Source organism: Ambystoma mexicanum, chromosome 14 (genome assembly GCF_040938575.1).
Source record: "Ambystoma mexicanum isolate Mex_15411 chromosome 14, UKY_AmexF1_1, whole genome shotgun sequence".
NCBI classification, from domain to species: domain Eukaryota; kingdom Metazoa; phylum Chordata; class Amphibia; order Caudata; family Ambystomatidae; genus Ambystoma; species Ambystoma mexicanum.
This window is the reverse complement of record NC_090940.1, coordinates 123,074,312-123,098,771: the sequence shown is the minus strand read 5'-3', so window position 1 is coordinate 123,098,771 and position 24,460 is coordinate 123,074,312.

Below are 24,460 nucleotides of genomic sequence, written 5' to 3'. Positions count from 1 at the left end.
ATAGATTCTGCCTTTATGTTGCATAGGAACAATCTGAAAATGCACTGCATCAGCACAATTGTGAGACCAGGAACTGAAGTGGATGATGGTGTGACCACGTGCAACCCCCTTCTTCCAAGATTTCTCATCCATGGCACAACACTAATCGGATGCCCCCGCCCATGCCAACGCAGGGGGTGCGCGAAGATCAGCCGGCACAGCGGGCCGTCCCTCTGTCTCCCTGTGTCCGGCTCACCTCCCCTCTCCCGAGGGGGGGCGGAAGGGACATGCTCCCAGGGTCCGGCTGGAACCAGCTGGCCCTGGGGAGGCACATAAAATGGCCCGGGATACAGGAGTTCACCCTCTTTGCATCCCATGCCTCAGCAGTCACCCTCCCTCGCACCTTAGGCTCAGGTAATAAGCTTTGAGCAGGAGTGTTTTGGTGTATGCAATCAAAAACTGTTGTATGTCTAGGTTATTTGGGTGGTATAACATGCAATGTATGTCGATGTTTGGGGGCTTCATTAAGGGGTTAAACCCACTATGGCTTTATATGAAGTCTACAGGAGTTCTCGGTTACTGCTAAGTCCATGATCCCCCCAGACCCCATGGTTTGGAAATGCCCACAAGGATCCATCCCCCACCCAGTGATCTCTAATGTTTACATGGAACCACTGGAACCCTCTTTATTCCAGATAACATCCACATCCATCAAGATGCAGGTGACAAGCAGCTCTACCTCAAGACATCTTCCATCAAACACATCCACAATATCAAGGCCTGCCGCACAATGTTCCAATTGTGGATGTCCAGAACTTACCCCAGCTGAAACCCTCAAAGACTGAGCTCCTACTGCTGACCAACAATGAATACCCTGACATGCAATCCTGGCTCTCTGCTATGAACCTCGAGGGCTTCCCACCACAGCTGACCACCTGTGCCAAGTTCCTTAGGTTTGAAATTGACAGACACCGCTCCTTCAAACAGCACATAGTAAGGAAGACAAAAACCCCTTGCTACCAACTTTCTCTCCTTTTGAATATCAAGCCTTTCATCCCATCAAAAGCATCAGATCTGCTGTCCAAATCGTGGTCCTCTCCCACATGGATGGTGGCAATGCCCTTTGGAAGGCTTTCCAACGTCTACCCTGCATGCGCCAGCATGACTCATCAAATGAGTTCACAAATTCAACCACATCACCCCAATCCTTATCAAACTGCACTGCCTTCCTCTGCATGCCTGTACCATCTTCAAATCATGCTGCATCTTCTACAAGGCTGTCGTCCTGAAGTCCCCAAGCTACCTCACTGAGAAAGTCAGTATCTCAATAGGTCTGCGATCCACGAGATGTAAGGACATCTGCAGACTTGAACTCCAATGGTGCAGGAAGGAAAGAATCAGAAGACAGGCCTTCCCTGTCTATGCTCCAAGAATCTGGAAACTCCTCCCCATCAACATCAGACTCGCCCCATTCAAGAAGGAGCTCAAGACCCCCCTCTTCAAGGAGTGGCTCCACCCTAACACCCAGGTCCACATATTTTCCACCACCCATCGTACCTGAGACTGGGTGATCTGTTCTCATGGTTTCCTCACCTGGTTGCTGTAGTTCCCTTGCTGCCGCCAAATTGTCCCCCCTTCCCCTCCCCTGTTGTTAGATCCCTGTTCCCTTGTTGATGTGCTTCCCTCACTGGGTTCTTCCTTTGATTGTAAAGGACTCCATTGCTTGTCGAAGCTAGGTCAGCACACAATGAATACCCTAATAAACATAATAGTAATAACGATAAAATGCCAGATACAGGGCACTAGGACCCTAACCTTTAATGTCAGAACTACTGCAACCCTCCAATATTTCATTCTCATAACTTCACCACCATGGGACATTTGTAACGTACCTCATCAAGCAGCTGCTAAAATAACCAGGTTTTCAGTTGAATTAAGAATCCTGACCAGTGGGTCCCCTTTGGTTAGACCCTGACCTGTGACCTCCTTTTCTCATTTGGGGATGCCTTGAATTGGTCAAGTGGCACAGCGAATAGAGCGCTTGCTTTGACATCCGTGCAGAGCCTGCTAACGCAGGTTTGAATCCCGGCTGGGCCAAACTCAGCCTTTCATCCTTCCGAGGTCGGTAAATGAGCACCACACACACATACCTGAGGGTTCGTAGCGCTATATAAGTGCCTACTTATTATTATTATTAAATCCCAACATGCCACTAACCCTTTCTATCCTTTACCCCTCCAGTTTGATCCAGTCATACTGTACATGTCCTTGCAGCCTAGCCTAACCTATTTACATCTTGAAGCCTAGTGCCAAATAAGTATCGCAACATGTTTGTATCCTACCTGACCCGAGACCAGCACACAAATGCTGATTATGTATCTTACCAATCTGTAACCCACCCGATGTTGCCTTACGTGTCCATATTTCTGAAGTAGCCCCCCGTACCATGAGGCGTGACTTTGCCAGACTGCACATTTACCCTATTTTGCCTTTGTGTGTCTGTATACCGGATGCAGCCCCCGTACCATGAGGCGTGGCTGTGTCAAACTATGCTTTTCAAGAACCACTGCATGCTGTAACTTATATGCGTGGTTTTGCACCTGAAGAATCTTTCACTTCGCATTCACTGCAACTAGCTCCCTGGAGCCTGAGGGTTTGGCGCACTACTATAAATGTAAACAATAAGTAAATAAATAAATAAATAATGCGCTTTGGGAGATGCTGGAACTCCCCCTGTGACAGGGTATCTGGCTATCCGCAACTACGATTCTCCACTTTTTAATGCTTAACTATTTGCTACACACACACTGCCAGTCCATCAGGCTGTCAGCAATACACAATGATATCCATATCTTTTCCAGGGTGACTCACCAATGCCTCAATTCATGGGCCAGCTCCTTTCCAGAAAATACTGCCATTATACCTTGACCCACATAAAGGCTGTTTTACTGTCATTATGGACATGGATTCTTCTCTCCCCCAGCAGGGTTGGGTGTAATCTGAGGAAACCTTAACTGGGCGCCACCAATGACCACTCACATGAACGCAGACTATTCTCCTTTTCTTTGTTCATACAATCTCGTCACAATCAGCCACTGCTTCCCTCTCCTATCACCACTTCAACATTCATTTGCTCAGTTATCTGTCAGTCATTCTGTCACTGGAAAACTGATACTTCTGTCCAGCCTCCATGGAGACATCATGCTGCCATCTACCAGTACAGAGCCAACCAACCAATGAACAACCTGCATGTCATCACACCGGGAAAATACTATACAAAAGTGGTTTTCGTGCAACAAAAAACCCTGGTCCTTCAGGAAAAATACATACAGAAAACAAAGTGTGGACCAGTGGATGAGGGTGGCACAACTCATTATTCTTAATTAGTACACATTGTATTAAATAATTCACATACAAACATCAATCTGTATGTCTTCTTAAAATAAACAGGTTCATTTAATACGAAACAGTCATAATTCTTTCACAACTCCATATTCTCCATCCATCATTCATGCATACGTACATAAAACCCTAATGGCCTATTTTTCATAGTGAAACAATAGCAAATGTTACACAGATATTGTGATTTCATCATCTATTTTATCTGACCCTGTCCTTATTACAAATGTCATATACAGTTTGTTAAAAATTTCCAAACAGTTTGTGTGGTCGTCGACACGTGTTTCGGTCAAATGGACACCAATGATGTCCTTTTCTTCTCAAGGGCTTCCTCAGGACATGAGGCAAAATCGAATAGTCCGGCCTCTCATGGACCGGATTAAGCCATTTTAAATACCCAAGTAATAACTCCGGGGATACAGATAGATGTCATTGAATAAATCCTTCTCTGGTGCCTAGTGTCCTGTTTTAACTAGGTCAAAGCCAGAGTAACTGCCAAGTTGTCTCTGGATTGGTATCTTCTAGACACCACACATAACACACATGCCACCTTCTGGAGTCGAGTGGAGACGCAACTTGATACCTTTTGGAGGCTCGAGTATGAGCATGGAAGTTTCTGAGACTTTGAGAACACAGCTTTGATGACCTATAGTGACTGAAGGAAGTCACATTGGAAAGTATTATTCACCTGGCAGAGACTCGCTTGAAAGAAGACAGAGACAAAGGTGTCATGTCTGTCATGAGGGGTGACTAGAACATACCTTGTGTGGGAGCTTTGATGCAATTGAAAGGCTGATGCCTGATTAAAGTACTTACCACATTCCATGGACCCATAGGATTTCCCCCCAGTATGGATCTGATGAGGGCTGTGTTAGTTAGAGGACTGACTGAATCTTTTCTTGAAAACTGTGCATTCATAAGGCTTCCCCCCAGAATGGATACTCTGATGCTGCTCTCATGGCTGCACATGCTCTCATTCTCCATACTCTGGTTCTGCTGGAATTTCCACAACAACCATCCCTTGTGGAACATGTAGGTCCAAAGAAGGTTATGTGCCACCTGTTCTTTGGCATCTACAGTTAGAAAGTGACTGAAACAAAGGTAACAGACCATGAAATAGACAAATAAACAAGGCACAAACAATACATAATATAAAAGCAAGCAATGGAGTGAGCAATCACAACCTAACGTACAATGCAAATTCCAGCAGAAGTTGCCATGATCGTAACACGGATCAGATGTTAAAGAATAATAATTCCCAGGTACATCATAGATAAACCATAAAATCATACATTTTAAGTTTCCCTCAAGCAAACAGATTTCTCTTTAATGGTTAAAAATGGGAGCAGGCATTGTACTTAAGTCTGTGACTATTAATGTCTCGGGCCCTTGGCATAGGAGAGCTCCTTCAAGGTATCCACCAAGCACTGCAGCCCTATTGCTCTCTTTAAAATTGGGGCCAATGCACATATTGGTCTCTTTAAAATTGGGGCAAATGCACATGCGAATGTTAAGATGCTCCCATGTGTATAACATTCAGTTTTGGAGTGTCAGACAGTACAAAAGAGAAGGCTATTATTAATGGTATAAAGACAGGAAACGCAAAGGCACACGGACACAACATTATGGTACACACTTCTCCACCAAAAGAGGATTGATTGCCTATGTCCCCAAACAGTGTACCTCTCTCTGCTGTATTGTTGGTGTTAAAGGCCCTGATGGACAATAGCAAGGCAGGTGGAACTTTAAGGGCAGACATTTTATTCTAAAATGAGTACTGTTTAACAAAAGCAAATGCTGTGTTGAGCTCTATAAATTGAATATATAGGGACTCTTTTTTTTCAAGGTAGACATATTTTTTCATCACTAATGGTGCTAATCTCTTTGCGGAAGTCGGCCTGCAGCACGAAAAGAATTGTAGTTTCTCTTGTCCATGAATCAAGATGACCCAGTAGACGTTTCCCATACATTTTGCTCAAACAATCTATTAGGGAAACTGGACCGTAGGTAAGTGGCGCGAGTTTGCTCCTCTTTTTAAAGACTGGTGCTATCTAGGCTCTTAATCATGAGGTTGGCTCCTGATTGGTTCTTGACACAGTGTTGACAAAAAGAGTTTTGCACAGGAACCAGCTTAATGCTCTAGATAAGTGTCCTTCAAACTGTGGTTCTGGCCCCCCTAGGAGGGACAAAGGATGGCCTGTGGGGGTGCAAGGCTCTTCAGTCAAGGGGTTCAGTGACTGCCTTAAATAGATAATATAGGCATATATGGCATCTTTTGGGGCTCGGCAAAACTATTTTTAATCATGGGGGCTTGGCAACAATATTTTTACTCAAAGGGAGCTCAGCATAAAATGGTTGCAGAGTAATGATTATATATGCTTGCAAAAAGTAGCTAAAACTCTGCCTGCAGTAGTGGTGAAAAAATGGTATTGTATTGGAAAAATGCAATGACCAACTACCTTGCAAAGCAGACACTTGAAATTGTCACCTCTAAATGATTGCGCAGCCCTGAGCAAATGGTAAATGTCCTATTCAAATTGAGTGTGTAACTGGACAACAGATACGGTGAAACAAAGAGTCCAAAGCAAGTAGATTCTTCAGTCAAAATACGCTGTCGAAACAGATTTTATGAAATGATGCAAAAAAAAGACTGCCGACACGTGTTTCGACCCAGAACAACGGGTCCTTTTCAAGGCAAGACGTATGTTATTCAAACTGCGTTGGAAAACCCAAAGCCCTCCTGGGGGGGCAGATATATGGGCCAATTCTAAAGTAGTTGATTCTCCTCAAGAAAATAAGCGGCAAATAACTGAAGCAGTCTCTGTTACTGATACAGTGTGGTACATTCCCAGAACATGGGAGTTTGTTCAAACGTTGCAACTGTGAGTTCAGGGGCTGGTTCCCCACTGTGGCCAAAGTCCAAACGCTTCACGAAATCAGGAAGCACTGCAACAGCTATTTTGGATTTCAATATCTATTCTGAATCTTGCCATTTCGGTAGCCATTCAGGAAAGATGAGTGGCCAAACCGAATCAGGGGGAGCTGGAAACAATGCCTGCATGTGCAGTAAAAAGATTTCAGATGAGGATCGCCTTGCATAGGGTGTGGCAAAAGAGGTGTTCTGGTTGATTTGCCATGCACCTCATTCAGGACCTTCTGCTGTTCTGGAATACATTCAGGAAAGGTTTGTTGCCATACCCACCGATGCTCAAACCCTTGAGACGGTCAAAAAGATTATCTTAGCTACCATCTTCGGCTCATGTGTACAACACTTCCCCTTATAGGATTTCTCAGTGCTAGGTCATGACATCATCACACAGTTACACATTCATATACAAACATAATTCATTACAAGTCCCAGCTTGCCTGAGACCTCCTAAGCCAGTCCTAATCACACATGGTTTGCAAGAGTACTTCAAACAATATGCAGAGTGGAAGAATAAACGGGTTCCCTTTGAACTGGCGATAACCATCTCACCCACTCCGACTTTCTTCTGTCTTCGGAACACTGTAATCTAAACGACTGTCAATTCAACATGCATGGCCTCCGGTCACATCCTAAGAAAACAATTGAAACACATGAAGTATCGGTCAACTCTAGCCTCAAGCGTCCCTTATTTCGGGTCAAAAGGCAAATACACGGATACCCCTGAACAATAGATAGCAAGCGTGCATGCATTCAAAAGATTGCATCTTCCTTCCGCGATACTGCCAAGCCATAAAAACCGTGGGCCGGCCTATTGGCCGACCATCTGCTTAATATCATGGTTACTCATTACCGCTCCTTCGGCCTCCAAACTCTGCAAAACCAGTTTTTCCATGTCACTCAGAATTCACTTCGCAATTCCCCATGTATCTCTACCAGTGCATGCATATTTAATAACTATGGTGTCTTCTTCAGAGTGGGGCCTTCGCAATAAATCCCATTCCTTACATGCGCATTATGAAGCTCTTCATTGCCCATCTTCTAGGCGCTTCATAGCACACCAGACCTAGACTGCATTTATATTTAATGGGTGATTTTCACATTTATATTTCTGCGTGCATGAAAATCTTAAATGTATCAACTTAAACACAAAGCAACACTTAAAGTAACACATATCCGTGTATTTTATATTTGCCCATTTGTATGGCGCCTATACACAGGTGTTTCCAGGCACTACAAGACACGATGGGGGGGATTATAAGAGTACTACATAAAAGAAATGGGTATGTTGGCCTTGTGACTATCCTACTGTGCAAGTGTGTGACAAGGTGATAAGTGTAAGGTGGGGTACAGGGAGAAGTGCAGGAGTGGGGTACCCTGACGGGTAAGGGCGGGTAATTGCTGGTCAGGCCAAGGCAGCAAGTGCCAGGGGAAAGAGGGACGGAGGGGAGGAAGGGTGGACAGGGAAGACCAGTTGGGATAGTCTGGGAAGGAAGCCTGAGGGCAAGTGCTGGCAAAGGATGCTGGGGGGGACTCATCTGGCCCTTGTATGACACTGAATGGACAGGACCTCAGTAGCAGCAGCAGATGGAGAGTTTAGCACAGGAGGGGGGAGAGGGAAAGATGAGGCAAAGAGGAAAGTCTTCCGGCTCAAGTCTGAGGGGGGGGGGAGGCTGTTCCAGAGGTAGGCACCAGCTGAGGAAAGGGACCTACCTCCCACTCTCTGCTTGAAGAAATGTTGGACCTGCAGAGAGTTCGAGCCAGATGCCTCTGGTTGGGAGGTATTTGGAGAGAGAAAGCTGGGTGTATAGAGGTCCCAGGCCCCAGACAGCCTTGTGGATGATGCAAAGAGTTTTGAATTTGATCCTTGCAGTCACCGGGAGCCAGTGTAGAGATTTTAGGGCTGGAGAGATGAAGTCCCTGGGCTTGGGCCAAGGATAAGTATCACAGTCCTATTCTGGATTAGTTGAAGGGGGCAAAGGGAGGAAAGAGGCAGGTTGAGGAAAAGGCTATTGAATCAGTGAAGCCTAGAGAGACTCAGGGCTCTGGAGACATTGAACTTCTGGGAGAAGGTGAGGAAAGGTAGAATGCCCCTGACGAGATGAAGCTGACAATTTGACTTCTTGGCACATTCTTTGATGTGTGGAGAGAAAAAGATAGAGGAGTCAAATATGATCCCAAGATTTTTTGCCTCACAAGTGAGTGAGGGGAGAGTACTCAAGGAGTCTGTCCAGAGAGTGGGGTGTGGGAGGTAATGGGGAGAAGGCATCCCAATGAGAAGGCTCTCTGTCCTATTGGCATTAAGGCAGAAATCATTGGCTGAGCACCATGCCTGAATAGCAGTCAGGCAGTTAGGTATGAAGGAATAAGAGAAGGTGTAGGTGGGGGAAGGCAGCCTGAAAGAGAGCTGTTTGTTGTCTGTGTAAAGATTGTCTTTAACTATGCTGGATACATACACATTTGCAACATCCTGCAAAGTTTGCTACCCCCCCAGTCACAAATATGGCACGCCCAACATGCACCCCTCTTCCTCATTGTGGCCTTTCCTGACCACCCTAACATTCCATCCTTCAGTTAATACATTAACTAATAAACCAAATTCTTGTTCTTTTAACCAATCTTCTCCGGGGAAAACCCCACAATCATCTCTCACATTGGTCTCAGTATGTGCATGCTCCTCAGTTGAACAACCACAACTCGTCTCACCAGCATTTCCACAATGTACAAGCTGCTCCACACAATCATCCCAACTTGGAGGAGGACACAACACTGCTTCAGTCTGAGTACCCATGTGATATGAAATAGTAGTGGTTCTAGCTTTGGACAGGGCCACAGTCATCATGGCAGCTGATTTCAGTACCTGGTCAGAACAGCAACATATGAGCATTTGGCAAGAACATAAGGTAACAAGGAAAAAGACAAAAATGGGCATGAAATGTTGATAGCTAGGCACAAAAAAGAAAGCCCAACCAAGGGCCATTTGTGATTCCTGCTTCGTTCTCCATGACCACTCTAAGCTTGTGCAAAATGGCAAGAATCTGAGTCTGGGTCCCATTCTCTGAATCATTAGGAGACACACATGTGCAATAAGTGCTCACAATCTTCTGACAGTCCCCTTCCTCCATAGCTGTTTGGAGGTTGAGGTTATACCTATTCTGCAAGGCTATGAGCCTCAGAGCCTGCAGCTCTTCATTGATGGCACTGAAAACGGATTTGGAAGAATTCACAAATAGCAGGAGTTCGTACCTGGTCACCTTGAGCCACCTTGCATTTGCTGCAGCTTGGAAGCCAGGTGGCACGAGGGAAGTAAATTATGTTTCTGTATAACTAAACAAATGATACTGTTCCGGGTTGTTCATCAAAGCTTTTGAAGATGCCGCCGAAAGGTAGTTTTACCACTTGGTAGGTCGCAATAGTCCCTCCTTTCCATGATCAGACAGAGTCATTGGGCTGTTCATGTATGATTATACAGGGTACGCAAGGGGCACAGGGGACAGAGGGGGCATGGATGTAGCTTTGAGCATTAGGCAGACCAGGATTAAGGTCCTTAAACATGAGTTGGGCAGTATCCCGGCAGTAATACCACCTGGATAACGCCCAAAGCTTATAGTGCTATCTCAATGTGGTCCCGTGCAATTTGTGCTGAATCACAAGTTGCGGGGGCCGGTAAATTACTGCCAGCAGGAATTGCGCCGGCGGCAATAGCGCTGGAAAACTTATGAAAATGGCCCACAAATTGTAATTTTTAACTTCTTTTTGGAGGTAAACATGCCATTTTCTGCCCAACTCTTGATTTGGCCAGCACTTAAATGCAGCAGTGACACCCTTACCGCCGCATTTAAGGGCTCAGGCCAAACTTGTGATGAGACCCTAAATATTCCTCAGGAAAAACAAGAACAGGCATGTAGAACGTGATGAAACTGAACACACCTCACTAGGCTGGCGATAACTGTCTGAAGGTGTACGGTCCACATGTCCAAAAAACATAGAGAAATAGAGTTGTACCTCTAGCCAGATCAGTGACGTGAAATTCCCATTTGTACCAACAGGCAACGTGCCATCGCCCTCAAAACACAGATAAAAATGTGTGTCTGTATCTTAACAGATTTTTCTGGGGCCTTGAGCCATGTCAGATACTTTGAATATTTTTGCCTCACAATTCCACATTCTTGGTTTACACGTTCCATCCCTTCTTCTGAGAATCCCCTTATCCCTCCTGCTCTGCAACTCTTCACCCCTTGCTCCAATCGGTTATTGATGATAATAGCCCCTTTTGAACTCAACTGGACTTTTTACATACACTGAACATTCTTCTGCTCTTTACGGTCTGTAGCTGAACATTCTTCATAAACAGGTAAACTAGATCCTGTGACTGATTGCACTTGAAACTGCCCTCGGACCCTGCACAACTCTAGGCATACTGTACACTGTGACTCTGCTAGCTCTATTTCATACGAGATGAACACTGTAGCGACACCAGAAGCATGGGGGATGAGATAGCAGATGTAGCACAATTCTACAGATCTCTCTCTCCAAACTCTCCTCATATGACTATAGCATACATTATCTGCTGCAAAACCATGTGCACCTACTATCGGGTCTAAATTTACATTGTCCTCAATGCCCAGGAAATCAGCGTGAACACCTCTTTTGGTACCTCAATAATATGTTATCAAATTCTATGATACTAGATGAATTTAAACCATTCACAACCATTAACATCGCCATCTCATTAGGACCCCTGCTCCTGTGTTCCCTCTCTCTGGCCGCTCTCTTTGGACCCTCTTCCTATGCCTGCCTGTGTGTAAAAACAACCTTGGGGTCATCTTCGACTCCAATCTCTCCTTCTCTCCTCACATCACAGATCTTGCCAAGAAGTCCCACTACCAGCTGCACCTCCTCATAGGTATTCTTTCTGTTCTCACTTTCCCCCATAAGCTCAATGTCTCCAGATACCTGTTTCTCTCTAGGCTCGACAACTGCAACAGCCTCTTTCTCAATCTGCCTGCCTAATCTCTCTGCCCTCTGCAACTAATCCAGGACAGGACTGTAAGTCTTGTCCTTGGCCTCAAACCCAGTGACTGTATCTCTCCAGCCCTGAAATCTCTTCACTGGCTCCCGATGGCTGCAAGGATTAAGTTCAAGATGCTCTGCATTGTCCACATGGCTTTCTTCCAAAATACCTTCCTTCAAGAGCCCTTTGCTCAGCTCCCTCAAACTCTCTGATGGTCCAGGCAGAGAGTGGGGCGGGGGTAGATCACTGTCCTCTGCAGGTACCTTCCTCTGGAATGGCCTCCCTGCTCCACTCAAACTTGAGCCGGACCACCTGATGTTCCGGAAGCAGCTCAAGGTCTTCCTCTTCTCTGATTTCTCTCTCTCTCCTGCTGACCTACCTGCTGCTGTGCTGACTGGTTGCTTGGCTACCTTCAGAGTCTTAATGGGTGCCAATCTCCTGCATGATCAGTCTCCCCTGCACTGCCTCTGGTCATACTGTGCACCTACAGGCTGTAACTGTTACCCCACAGTCCCCTGTCTCCTTGCACTATCCTGTGATGTGCTGCCCTGGCTGCACTTACTTAGAGCAATGCTGACTTGATTGCACTTCTCCCTTCGCTCTCCCTGGCACTTCCCCCTCCTCCCTTCCCCTGGCACCTCGCATTGTCACACTTGCATAATCTGAATGACACAAGGCCTAGCAAGATTGTATGTCTTATCCTCCCTCTGTCTCCCCCCCTTGTCTTGTCAGGCCTACAAACATTTGTGTTCAGGCATGTTATAAATGACATATCATATCATATCATACTGTTTGCCATATTTGAACATGATGACAAGAGAAATGAGAAAGACAAATGAACAATCATTCTAATATACATTTAAATCCAAAGTTTCTTTCTTATTCTTGAAAAATTACAATTCCTGGTTTTCATTCACTCCCCCTTTTCCACGGGAATGAACTGCAAATCCTGAGAGCTTACTTAACTTTGAGCCTTCTCCTGCTCCTGTGCCTGTAGAGGGGTGCCAGTATCTCTTTGTACATTGCTGATGTGGACCCAGCACTTGCTGCCCTCCACCTCCACAGCAGTTGGAGTTGCAAAAAACATACGGTGCGGCCCATGGAAACTCCAGTGTCGCAAAAAGGAATGAATAAATATCAGCTCCCCAGGGAGCAATGGTTGCCTTTGCAGATTGTCAGATTCTTTGCTGCTTCCTTCTGTAAGGCTGTTGGTGAGAAGACACACCAGTGAAGATATAATTCTGACACTGTGGTTAAGGCCTTAAGGTACTCCATAAACTCCTCACCCAGGACCTCTGCTGACGTAAGTGCATCTGATCCTGTGCGTGTAGGTGAGAACGGTGTGTGTAACCTATCCCCTGTCACGATATGGTAAGGGCTAAGGTGGTGATATATACCTTGCTGATTCTCCAATAAAATAAAACCAATGGCAAACAATATAATCCCTCTTTACTTAAATCACTACACATTCTGGGCAATTCGACCTTAAGAACTCCATTTAACTGCTCTATGATTCCAATGGGCTTTGGGTGGTACACTGATCACAACTTGTGCTTGATCTTCAAGAGTAAAGTGATTTCTGAGAACAAGGCATTTAAAAGTGGGTTTCATTATCTGACTTCAGAACCTCACAAATTCCCCACTGTAGAAATACCTCCCTCACCAAACATTTTGCTGCAGAATAAGCATCAAGGTGTATGCAGGGATCAACTTCAAGCCATCTGGAAAATGTGCAAACTACGACTGTAAGGTACCAGTAATTGTTACATTTCACAAGCATATGAACAAAATCAATATGGAGTTCCCAGAATGGCCCAGAGGGCCTCAGCAAAACTCCCCTTACTGACCTCATGGTGTTTCCAGGATTAAATTCTATACAAACTATGCAGTTTCCTACACATCTACTATGCTGTTCCTGGAGGTCTAGTAGGAACTATTCCTCCTGGATCTCTGCTGCAATTTGTTGCGAGAAGTGGGCACCGGGTAATGTAGTTGCTCTAGAGCCACAAGCAGCAGCTCCACAGGCATACCTTCCCTGTCAGCTCCTGTCTCAACACCAAAACCGTGGACAAGAGGGCACATCATCTCTTTGCCCAAAGCTCCTGTTTATCTTTAGGTGCTTTTGCCTGCCTTTCTATAATTTGAAGCAAAGGTACTGCATTGTACGGAGTTGGCAACTGTACCTGCTGTGGCATGGTTTCCATTTTCTGGGGATCTGGGAATGCCAAATATGCTGCTTCTTTTGCTGTCCTGTCTGGTGCCTCATTTCCAAGTGCTATTGAGTTAGTAGGATTAGCATGCACGGTGCACTTAATGATCCCTACCTCTGGAGACAGGGTTAGCACTTCGATTAATTACAGCAAAGCATGCTGAACATGGTGCCCATCAGATCTCCAAAACCTTCTTCTTTGCCATCTTGATAAGCCTGAATGCACAGTGGAGGTTACAAAAATGCAGAGTCAGAATAAATAGTGAGCACATTACCCTTACTAATTTCTAGCAACTCTATAAGTGCCACTAGTTCTGCCGCTTCTGCAGAGTAATGCAAAGGCAACCATTTATTCAGTCTGACCTTGGATTCCCCATCCCCATGAACCAGAATGGCTGAACCCATATGCCTCTCAACAGTGTCCTGGTTGATTATCGTGGACCCATCAACAAAATGTACCTCCCCCCCTAAAGCATCCTCCTTAATACTCGTCCTCTCTCCCTCTTTTCCATCATATGTTGCACAATCATGGACAATGTCATCAGGTTTCATTGGCTCAACTACAAACATCACAGGATTGACTAAATGACACCGACACGTGCTTCAACCTCTAAAAGGTCCTCATCAGGGCTATGTCATAGAATATCGGTTTCTTCTCTGCGTTCTTGTGGTAATGTCCACAACCACTTGCTCAACAACAGGTCTGCAATCAATGGCCTCATTACGAGGAATGCGGTAGAGGGATAACGGTATGGCTACTTCCCTACTCGTAATGAGGCCCAATGCGTTCAATATATGTCCTCATATGGCTTTGTTGATAATTTCTCAATGTAAGATAAACATGCCATCCTCTCCAGCTCGGAGATTCTGGCATTCTTGAACTGTTAACTGGTATTTGCAAACTAGTTAGAAAATAATGGGTTGAAGTTTGTTTTTAAGTAAAAAGTCCAGTCTTCATGTTAGACTCACCAGTTTGAAAATCACAATTTCCCAAACTTTTTCTGACATAGCATTTTAGAGGTCAGAACACGTGATGGCTAGTTATGTGTATTAAACTAACATTCCTCATAATAATAGTCCTCATCCCCCTTACTGGCTGCTACAACCATAATTCCAAACTATTAAACACTATCTACCTCGAAATTCAGGCCTGGATGGCTACCAACAGTCTTTGCCTCAATGACAACAAGACGGAGCTGATGATCGTGGGAACTCAGGCACGCCTGAACAAACTTGACACCAGCTATTCCTCCTTCGTCATTGATGGCAACATTATTAAGGTTTTCTGAGAAATAAAAACACTGGGGGTTAGCTTGATTCACCTCTCTCCCTCAAAAAAAACAGGTAAATAGCCTAGCATCCTCCACTGCCCACACCAACAAACTTATCTACAGTTGTATAGCTTACCTTTCAACGAGTAGCTGCCTAACGTTGCTAGAGCACTTGCGCTATCCAAACTCGATTACTGCAATACTCTTTTCCTGTGCTCCTCTGAACATAAACTAAACAAACTCCAGCTACTTCGCAATAACTCTCTGAAAGCAGCCCTCATCTGCCCCAGATCCTGCCACATTTCCTCTCATAGACAAAACGTCAACTGGTTACCCATCCGTGACAGAATCACACTACGCACCCTTGCCATTACGCACAAATGTCTAACAAACTCTGCACCGAAATATCTGGCAGACAAAATCTGCAAACACCAACCTACACACACTACCAGATCAGCTCACTCACATAACCTGATGGTACCAAGATTCAATCTAAAAACAGCTGGAGGAGCCAGCATCCCAGTACATGCTGCCGAACGATGGAACTCCATTCCCATCCCCTTCAGACAGCAACCCTTGTTCCTCACCTTCAAAGCCAACATAAAAAGTTGGTTAAGCAGTAAGTCACTCCATCAATAGGCCGTTACCATGCATACTTACCATTGTCTATTTAAGATTTAATTCATCCTGTGTTCTTCATACATATCTTTATGCCTCCTTTGCCCTTCACCGAACCACCTGTAACCAGGGACCTTCATTGTTATCATTACATTGTGTTGTAATATGCCTGCACTTTCTGTATGTTACCTACAAGTTACTCAAGCGCCCAGTTACCTCAGGGTTTGGTGAGCGATACAAATAATAAACAAATACAAGTACAAAAATTAAATCCTTGAAAAAGCCCAGAGGCATTGTTTGCTGAATACACCAATGCGTATTTCAAACATGCTGGTTTAAGACTTTAATGACCAAGTGGTACAAGACATCTGTATGATTTGATTAATGGGAGTTAAGGTTCGGCAGGATCACTGCTAACCAGTGTAGTATTGTTTTGTTTGGCCTTGGGCTGAGGTCTATAGCAAGTATCTGTTGATGTTCTCTCTGAGTTAATGAATATACAAATCTAATTGTGTTTTTCCTAGAGAGATAGAATAGGTAGTTAGCTCTACTCAATAAGAGCCCCTTGAAGTTTCACTCCATGAAATGACGAATGTGCTTAGCTCTTACAGACCCCATGTGTTTACATCCCATATGATTGCAGTTTGACTGACTGATGGTGGTATGTCGCTGGATGGTGATTCACTACATGATGCTTCTCCTCCAAACTGAGGTGGTCTATATATTGGCCTGGGATGCCTCACTCCTCCTCCACTCACCTTTCCCCACTATGCCCTGATGCACTCTCTCATTTCACACATCTCGAAATCTGGGGGTTGTCTTTGAAAGCGACAAGAAATGTCAACAATTCTTTCACACTAGGCCTAAGGCTGCCAGTTTTAATCTTCTTGACATCTACAAAATCTGCCACTTTCTCACTTTTTACTCCACCAAAACTCTTATCTTTGCCCTTGTTCACAGCAGGTTAGACTAATACTCCAACATCATTTTAGAAATTACCTCTGTACTCTGTGACAAATCAAGGGTATTTGTCCCTTCTCACCAAGGGAAGCCACCCTCTTTCAGGCTAGGGACGTGAGCCCGCTCCACCATACACTCCCTAGGGGTATTGGCAGGTGGAACATCACTGGGAGTGGCACCCCTTAGGGGAAAAGGACTCCTAGGCCTGTGAGGAACTCCCTCGATTGACTAACATTTTGGCATATATGGGACTGCCTGCTGGGAAGAAGTATATAACGTCTTTATATTTGGCTGCAGGCAATGCTGCGGTAAATCTATTAGAAAGAGCAATAGACAATGGGCCTCATTAAGAGGTTGTCAGTAACCCGCTGGCGTGACCGGCTGGTTGCTGCTGACCCCGTAACACGGTTTCCACCACCTGATATCGCAGTGACACCTGGTTATCACAAGTTGCAGCAGAACGGGATGTCAGGTGGTTGAACGGGTAAGTCCACATTCCTGTGGAGTCCCAATGGAGTCAACGGAAATGGGGACACAGAAGCACCAGCCCTGTTGCTAACGGTGTCAGCGCTTTAGTGAAGACAATGCAAAAAGGGGCCAGAATTTCCGGCAGGTCAGACCTGCCGAGGGATCCGTGGCCTCGACCAGCATTTTTGGAGTATGGCAGTCCAGAAAGGGTGCTAGTACGTTGCTAGCATCACCCTTGATCCAGACCGCCATACTCGTAATGAGGCCCAATATCTCTTTAAGACGAGACATGTTTTTAACTGAGACAATTGGAGGAAGTGTGTATAGGATCAAAAGCCAGACAAATCAAACTCTAAAATAGAAAAAGTGAAAGCAAAAACACAGCTTTTTTAACATCCAAAATAAAGCAGGGACAGCATATAAACAAAAAGGTTGCAGCTGTCGGAGCTCTCATACAAAAATACAACTTTTAAGGCAAACAATCATCACTAATATAACACTACAATCTTGGTTATAAAAAACCTACGAGGTGAAGGGATTGGTTAAGGGATTTGACTATATACACATTCTATATGGGTTAAACATCTTATTGGATACTATATATCTGATGGCACCTCCTGAGACCACCTCCAAATTGATAACAGTAATAAAACATCACTTAAACGAGTCACTATTGGTTGACGCAATACGTAGTGGGAGGCCTAGCATTGAGGGTCTTGATTGGTTGGTATTCTACTAACCAACCTTGGACAACTGACATGCCGTCAAGACATGAGCCTGACAGGAGTAGGGAGAGAGAGATCCACAAACTGCTTCATATTCAATTAGAAAAAGATACCATCCCTTATTCCCAGGCCATGAGCCAGAGCAAATTCTTTGTAGTTAACCTAGTATCGTACCTTGTGTCTTGGAATATACGTGAGGAGTAAGACAGGGGTCTTATTTGCTTGTTGCTAATGAATAGACAGTGTTCTTCAATTATGGGTCACAGGTGATGAGACCATGGTTGGAATTATTTCACCCTTCATCTATTGGAATTTTAACTAATATTAATACATGTTTTATTGTTTTCTCTACCACCGGGGACTTTCTTGATCCATTCTCTGTTGAGTGCTTAGGCTTATAATTATCCTGCACCTGGCTTACAAAGTCTGGTTGTGATTTTCATTAATCTAAGAATATTGGGCTTGTGCCTTGGGAATTGTTACCTCGTGTTTTCTCTAAAATGCTGAAACATGCCTTAATTTCTCAGAAACCTTGGCTTGACCTGCATAGCTACTGTCTGAGCTCTGCCTGGATCGGTATTTCAATAAATTCTGCATTTTGAGTTCTCGTAAAGCCTTGAGGCCTTTTCTTTACTTAGAAGCATGTAGGTGATTCCATTTCGGAAAAGATGACTGCCCCCTACTGATGCATTTCTATGTCAGTGAACTACATATGCATGCCGTTTATGTTGCAATCAGCTTATGTATTGCTAATGTTAGTATTCTTCATGTCTTATGGATATATATTCTTCTTGTATAAATGTATATGTGACCTTGTGTATACCTTCTTTGTATTGTATGCACATTTGCTTGTGTCTAATGTATGCACATGTGTTGTTTCACTGTGAGTTTGTTTATTCTCGCCATCTTTAGTTTAGATCATGCTTATGTCTGCTGTACCTATCTGAGATATGGGCGGTATGGCTGACCTTAGTGAGTAGCAATTCTCCCCTGTGCGATACTGGGTCTGGGGAGGGGCAGTAGCTATAGATGTGTCAGAAATGTCCTCTGTAGATTCACTTTGCCCAATCGGCACCCCTTCCTCCTTCTCCTCACCTGATGCTTCAGAAGTAGATTAATGTTTCTTTTCTTTCCTCCTTCGTGATGCCCTTTTCTTTTTGAAGAGGTACAGCCTTTTTTGGATGGAAGCCACAATGTCACCGTACTATGCACAGCTAACAGAGGACCCCCGGCCGGGAGCACCTGGGATAAGAGGAAAAAGCCAAAGGCTAAAAAAATGTTGAAGGATTCTGGGAATTCGAGTTCTGTGATACGGGTTCGGTGATTCCAAAGGAAGCCTTAGGTAAACGGAATCTTCATGGTAGAAAACAATCCCCAAGCAGAAGTTTCTGAGAGGCACAAAGTCTACAGGTGGTGTACTGGCAGAAGCGGTATTTAAAATGCGTGAGAACACATGAGAACAAGAGGAAAATAAGACCGTGGAAAACCATGGTAAGGGAGAGAGAAAACTCTGTACAGAGGTGCGGTAGAGAAGACCAGCAGAAAAGGTAAGGGCGGACTGCAGGAAAGGAAACAGTAACCCGGCAAACACAGCTACAGCAGAGAGGCGAAGAGGAGATAGAAAGAGAAGCCGAAGGCGGAGAGAAAAAGATTCCCCGCGGTACCGGGAGGATACCGTGGCGAACACTGGCCAGAAAGTAAGAAAGACTGGCTGAGACCAAGGGAGAAGGCAAGGTGGACACGAAAGCACCCAGGAGAAAAGAAGACAGGATAGACAGGTGGTAGCAGCCGCAAGAGGAAAAACACTTGCTAATGTCGGACCCAAAGTGAAAGCAAAAGCACAGTTGGGTTGCAACGCGAAGCCTGGAAAGGGAGGCAGCGGTAAGAAAGGAAAGCAGGCACCCAACCTCAGAAACTAGAGCGCAGCAAAGCAAAAACTTAAGAAACGTGAAGGGAGAGTCAATTACGGTCAGGCCTCCAGGAATAGCACACGCGCCAAGAAGGGAGGTGCGTGACAGTATGCCCCTCTCCCAGGGGCGAACTACCAGGCATGCCAGGGTGTGATCTATGATACAAATGAACCAAGACAGGTGCATGCACCTGTGAAATGGGTTCCCAGAAATCCTCAGCATGCGAGTAACCTTTCCAATGGATCAGGTATTCCAAACACCCTTTCCTGTACCCGGAGTCCATAATTCTTGCCACCTCATACTCCTCAGGGGTGTCGTCAACAGGAAGACGCGCTAACGGATTTGTTCTCGAGTATGGATCCTCATGGTGTTCCTTCAGTAAGGAAGAATGTAAAACAGGGTGTATGCGCTTCATGCTACTTGGCAGTTTTAGATGGTAGGCTACTTTTGAGGATACCTTTGAGGATAGGGCATGGACCCAGATAATGTGGTGACAGTTTTGAAGGATGTAACCATCTTGGTAAGTATTTGGTGGATAGCCAAACTCGATTACCAGGGGTCCAGGTAGGAGATTCTTGTTGATGTGGGTTGGTCTGGGCCCGCTAACGGGCTTGGCTGTCAAGAAGACCTTCCTTAGAGACCTTTTGAGCTTCTGAAATGCGGGCTAGTGCAGCGTCCACTGAAGGCACAGAGGAGGCTTGAAGATCCTTTGGAAGGAGATCAAGAGGATGGAACCCATAATTACAGTAGAAGTGGCTTAGGTTAGCGGCAGAATGCTTCGAGTTGTTATAGAACTCAGCAGTGGATAAGAGTGAAACCCAATTGTCTCGCTTATGAGTGGTGAAGCAACAGAGATATTGTTCCAAAGACGAATTCAAACGTTCGGTCTGCCCATTGGTTTGCGGGTGGAATCCTGAGGAGAGAGCTCTTTCGATACCCAACTTGCCACACAGGGCCTTCCAGAACCGAGAGGTATACTGGCTTCCCCTGTCAGAGGTGATCTTATCTGGTAAGCCGTGTAGTCTGAATACATCTCTAGCAAACACAGTCACCATGCAATCAGCGGTAGGCACCCCAGGCAATGGAGAGAAGTGAGCCATCTTGGTAAAGGCATCCACTGTGACCATGATGCAGGTACACCCATCCGAAGGGGGAAGATCAACGATGAAGTCTGTGGCGAGATGGCTCCAAGGCCGTGTGGGGGCTTATCCTGCTGGAGCAAATCGAGAGGTCTTTGGGTACTGTATTTTCCTTTGCAACAAGTAGGACAGGAAGCAACATATCGTTTGACTTCTGTAGTAAGACCCGGCCACCAGAACTGTTGCTGCAGTAGATCCACCATAGAAGAAACACCTCTATGTCCAGCATGGGTACTATCGTGGCACCATTCCAAGGCAAACCGTCTTGAGACAGGATCAGGAAGGAAGAGGTGTTTGTTGATGAATATAAGTCTGTCTTGTCTGTGGACCGTATCCTGAGGTTTGAGCTGAGGTACCTGCTGGGTATTGATAGAGGCTTCCTTCACCTTCTGGAGAAATGAGGATACGGAATACACACTCTTGTTACGAGGAATAATGTATTCTGATGTGTGTTCCATAGACACCCCAGGAGTGGGTATTCTGGAAAGGGAATCAGCCAGGACATTCTTACTCACTGGGAGATAGGTTATCACAAAATCATATTGGGAGAAGAAGTGTGCCCATCGGGCCTGCTGGGAGTTGACGCATTCCTTCTATTGGATGACCTTGAGATTTTTATGGTCAGTTCTGAGTTGGAAAATGTGTATGACGCCTTGCAGCAAGTGGCGCCACTCTTCACATGTGGTTTTCATGTCTAGCAGTTCCTTCTCTATTACGGAGTAATTAGCCTGGCTTTGGTTGAAAGTTCTGGAGAGATAGGCCACTGGAAGTTCCACCCCGTCATGTTCTTGCAACAAGCCTGCCCCTAGAACTGCTACTGAGGCATCAGCCTCGACGATAAAAGGAAGAGTCTGATCAGGCTGGCGAAGAACAGGAGCAGAACAGAACAACATTTTAAGGAGAATGAAAGCTTCTTCAGCCTTGCTTGACCAGACAAATGGAGCGGAAGTCTTCTTGAGGAGTGTGGTGATAGGGAGGACAGCCTCTGAGAACCGGGGTATGAAGCGACAGTAGAAATTGGCTAATCCCAGGAACCTCTGGACCTCTTTGATGGAGGTAGGTGAAGGCCATTCAAGAATTGCAGACAGCTTCCTAGGATCCATTTCCACTCCTTGTTCGGTAAAGACAAAGCCCAGGTAAGGTACCGTAGATGCCTCAAAAACACATTTCTCGGGGTTGACCAACAAGTGATGTTCCTGGAGACATTGAAGGACCTGATAAAGATGTTCCCGATGAGCCTGTATAGTCGTGGAATATACCAGGATGACATCGAGGTACACGATAGTACGATGAAAAAGCAGGTCGGAGAAAATATGGCCCATGAACCACTGGAAGATGGTGGGTGCGTTCACCAAACCAAAAGGCATAATGTTGAATTCATAGTGACCAAACGGGGTATGAAAAGTCGTCTTCCACTCATCCTCCGCCCGGACACGTAGTAGATGGTAGGCTCGTCTTAAGTCAAGTTTTGAGAAAATGACAGCTCCTTGGACCACCTCCAGGATGTCTTTTATCAGAGGAATGGGGTATCTATCGCTGAAGGTAACTCGGTTAAGACCCCAGTATTCAATGCAGGGCCTTAACTCAAGGGTGTTCTTCTTTGGAATGAAGAATAGGGAGGACCCAGCGGGTGAGTGAGAGGGTTGTATCAACCCATTGTGTAGGTTTAAATCGAAGTACTTGCGGAGCTCCTCTTCCTTCTTGAGGGAGAGTGAAAACATGCGCCCAAAAGGTACCAATGCATCGGGTACCAAGTCTATGGTGCAATCCTCCTGTCGGTGTGGTGGTAGTTCTTGGGGAACTTTCTCCAAAAAGACCTCACTGTACCTGCACAGTTCAGTGGGAATGTTATGCACTCTGAGAGCAGATGGGGAGGCTGTTGTGCCTTCTATGGCCTTCACTATTTCATAGGCAGTACCACCGGAGCAAGACTTGCGACAAAACCTGGAAGTGAAGGCAATTTCATTCTTAGACCAGTCGATCACCGGGTCGTGTTGGTGACGCCATGACACACCCAGGATCACCGGAAAATGGGCTGCTCTGATAAAATCAAACTGGATGACCTTAGTGTGTAGCAGAATTGCCATTTCCATCATGATGGCGGTATGGGTAATCAAACCTGAAATTAGTGGTGTGCCATCAACAGCCTCCACCTTTTGGTCCTCTTCCTTATCCACTCGGTTGATTCCCATCTTGTTGGCCCACAGTATAACCCTGAAGTTGCCGGTGGCACCACAGTCTATGAGTGCCAGTGTGTCCACCAGTCTTTGCTTCACAAGTAGCTCTATAGCCGCCACTATTAGTCTGTTGTCTTCAGTGGGAACAGCAGAAGAGACTGTGATCGAAACATAGGGGCTTGGACTAAGGCCTCGGTAACTTGTCCCTATTAGTTCCGAGGATGCTCGTTTCCCGGTCGATGAGGAGGCACCTCAGGACATTCCCGTAATAAATGCTGGTCTTAGCCGCAGTACATACATAAGCCTTCTTCCTTATGCCTCTTTCGCCATCTGGCGTCAAAGGGCCTCTGGTGGCACCTATCTGCATAGGCTCTTCCATCAGGAGACGAGGTGAGGAGGGAGGAGTGGTAGAGACATTGGGTAAAATCATGGGGGTACGTCCTTTTCTCCTTTCGGTTCTCCACTCAGACAAGCGGAAATCAATCTGTAAAGTGGTGGTCAACAGCTCTGGGAAACTCATAGGCCTCAGGGTACGTGCCAGCTCATCCTTCAGCTCTTCTCGAAGGCCTCGTCTGAAGATGGTATATTGAGCAGCTTCAGGCCATCTGGCATCTGCAGCAATCCTCTTGAACTGGGATATGTATGTGTGTAGATCGGATGACCCCTGTCAGATATCGAGTAGCTCTTCACTGGCAACTTGTGTAGATTCTTGTCTTTCGAATGCTTGTTTAAACTGGGCAGTAAATCCCCCATAATCCTGCAAGAGGGGACTGGCACTGGTAACAAGAGGAGTGGGCCAAGCCAGAGCATTGCCAGTGAGATTAGAGACCAGAAAGCCTATCCGGGCTTGGTTTGAGGCATACTTATGAAGCCGGAAGGTGAAGTGGATGATACATTCTTCCATTAACTCCTTAAAGCATCTCGGGTTACCACCGTATTTGCCCGAGGCTAAAGGCATAGGCGGTAGTTTGACACATGGTTGGTCCCGGGTCGTTATCATCTGCTGCAGCGTTGCATTCTCAGTCTTCAGGGTCTGGACCTCCTGTGAGAGACCCTGTATGGCATTCACTAATTCTGTAATCTGCTCTGCGATAGCCATATTGGTACTGTTCGGGCATTGCAAACTGTCAGAAATGTCCTCTGTAGATTCACTTTGCCCAATCGGTACCCCTTCCTCCTTCTCCTCACCTGATTCGTCAGAAGTAGATGAATGTTTCTTTTCTTTCCTCCTTCGTGATGCCCTTTTCTTTTGGAAGAGGTATGGCCTTCCTCGGATGGAATCCACAATGCCACCGTACTAAGCACAGCTGACAGAGGACCCTAGCCTGAGAGCACCTGGGATAAGAGGAAAAAGCCAAAAGCTAAAAAAAAACCTTTTGTGTATTGTCCAGCTGCTTGATAGTAGGTAGCGATGTTGAAGCATTCTGGGAATTTGAGTTCTGTGATACGGGTTCAGTGATTCCAAAGGAAGCCTTAGGTATATGGAATCTTCAAGGTAGAAAACAATCCACAAGAAGAATTTTCTGAGAGGCAAGCAGCCTACAGGTGGTGTAATGGCAGAAGCGGTATTTACAATGCGAGGAAAAGAAGACTGCGGTAAGGGCGGACCACTTAAAAGGAAACAGTGACCCGGCAAACACAGGTACAGCAGAGAGGCGAAGAGGA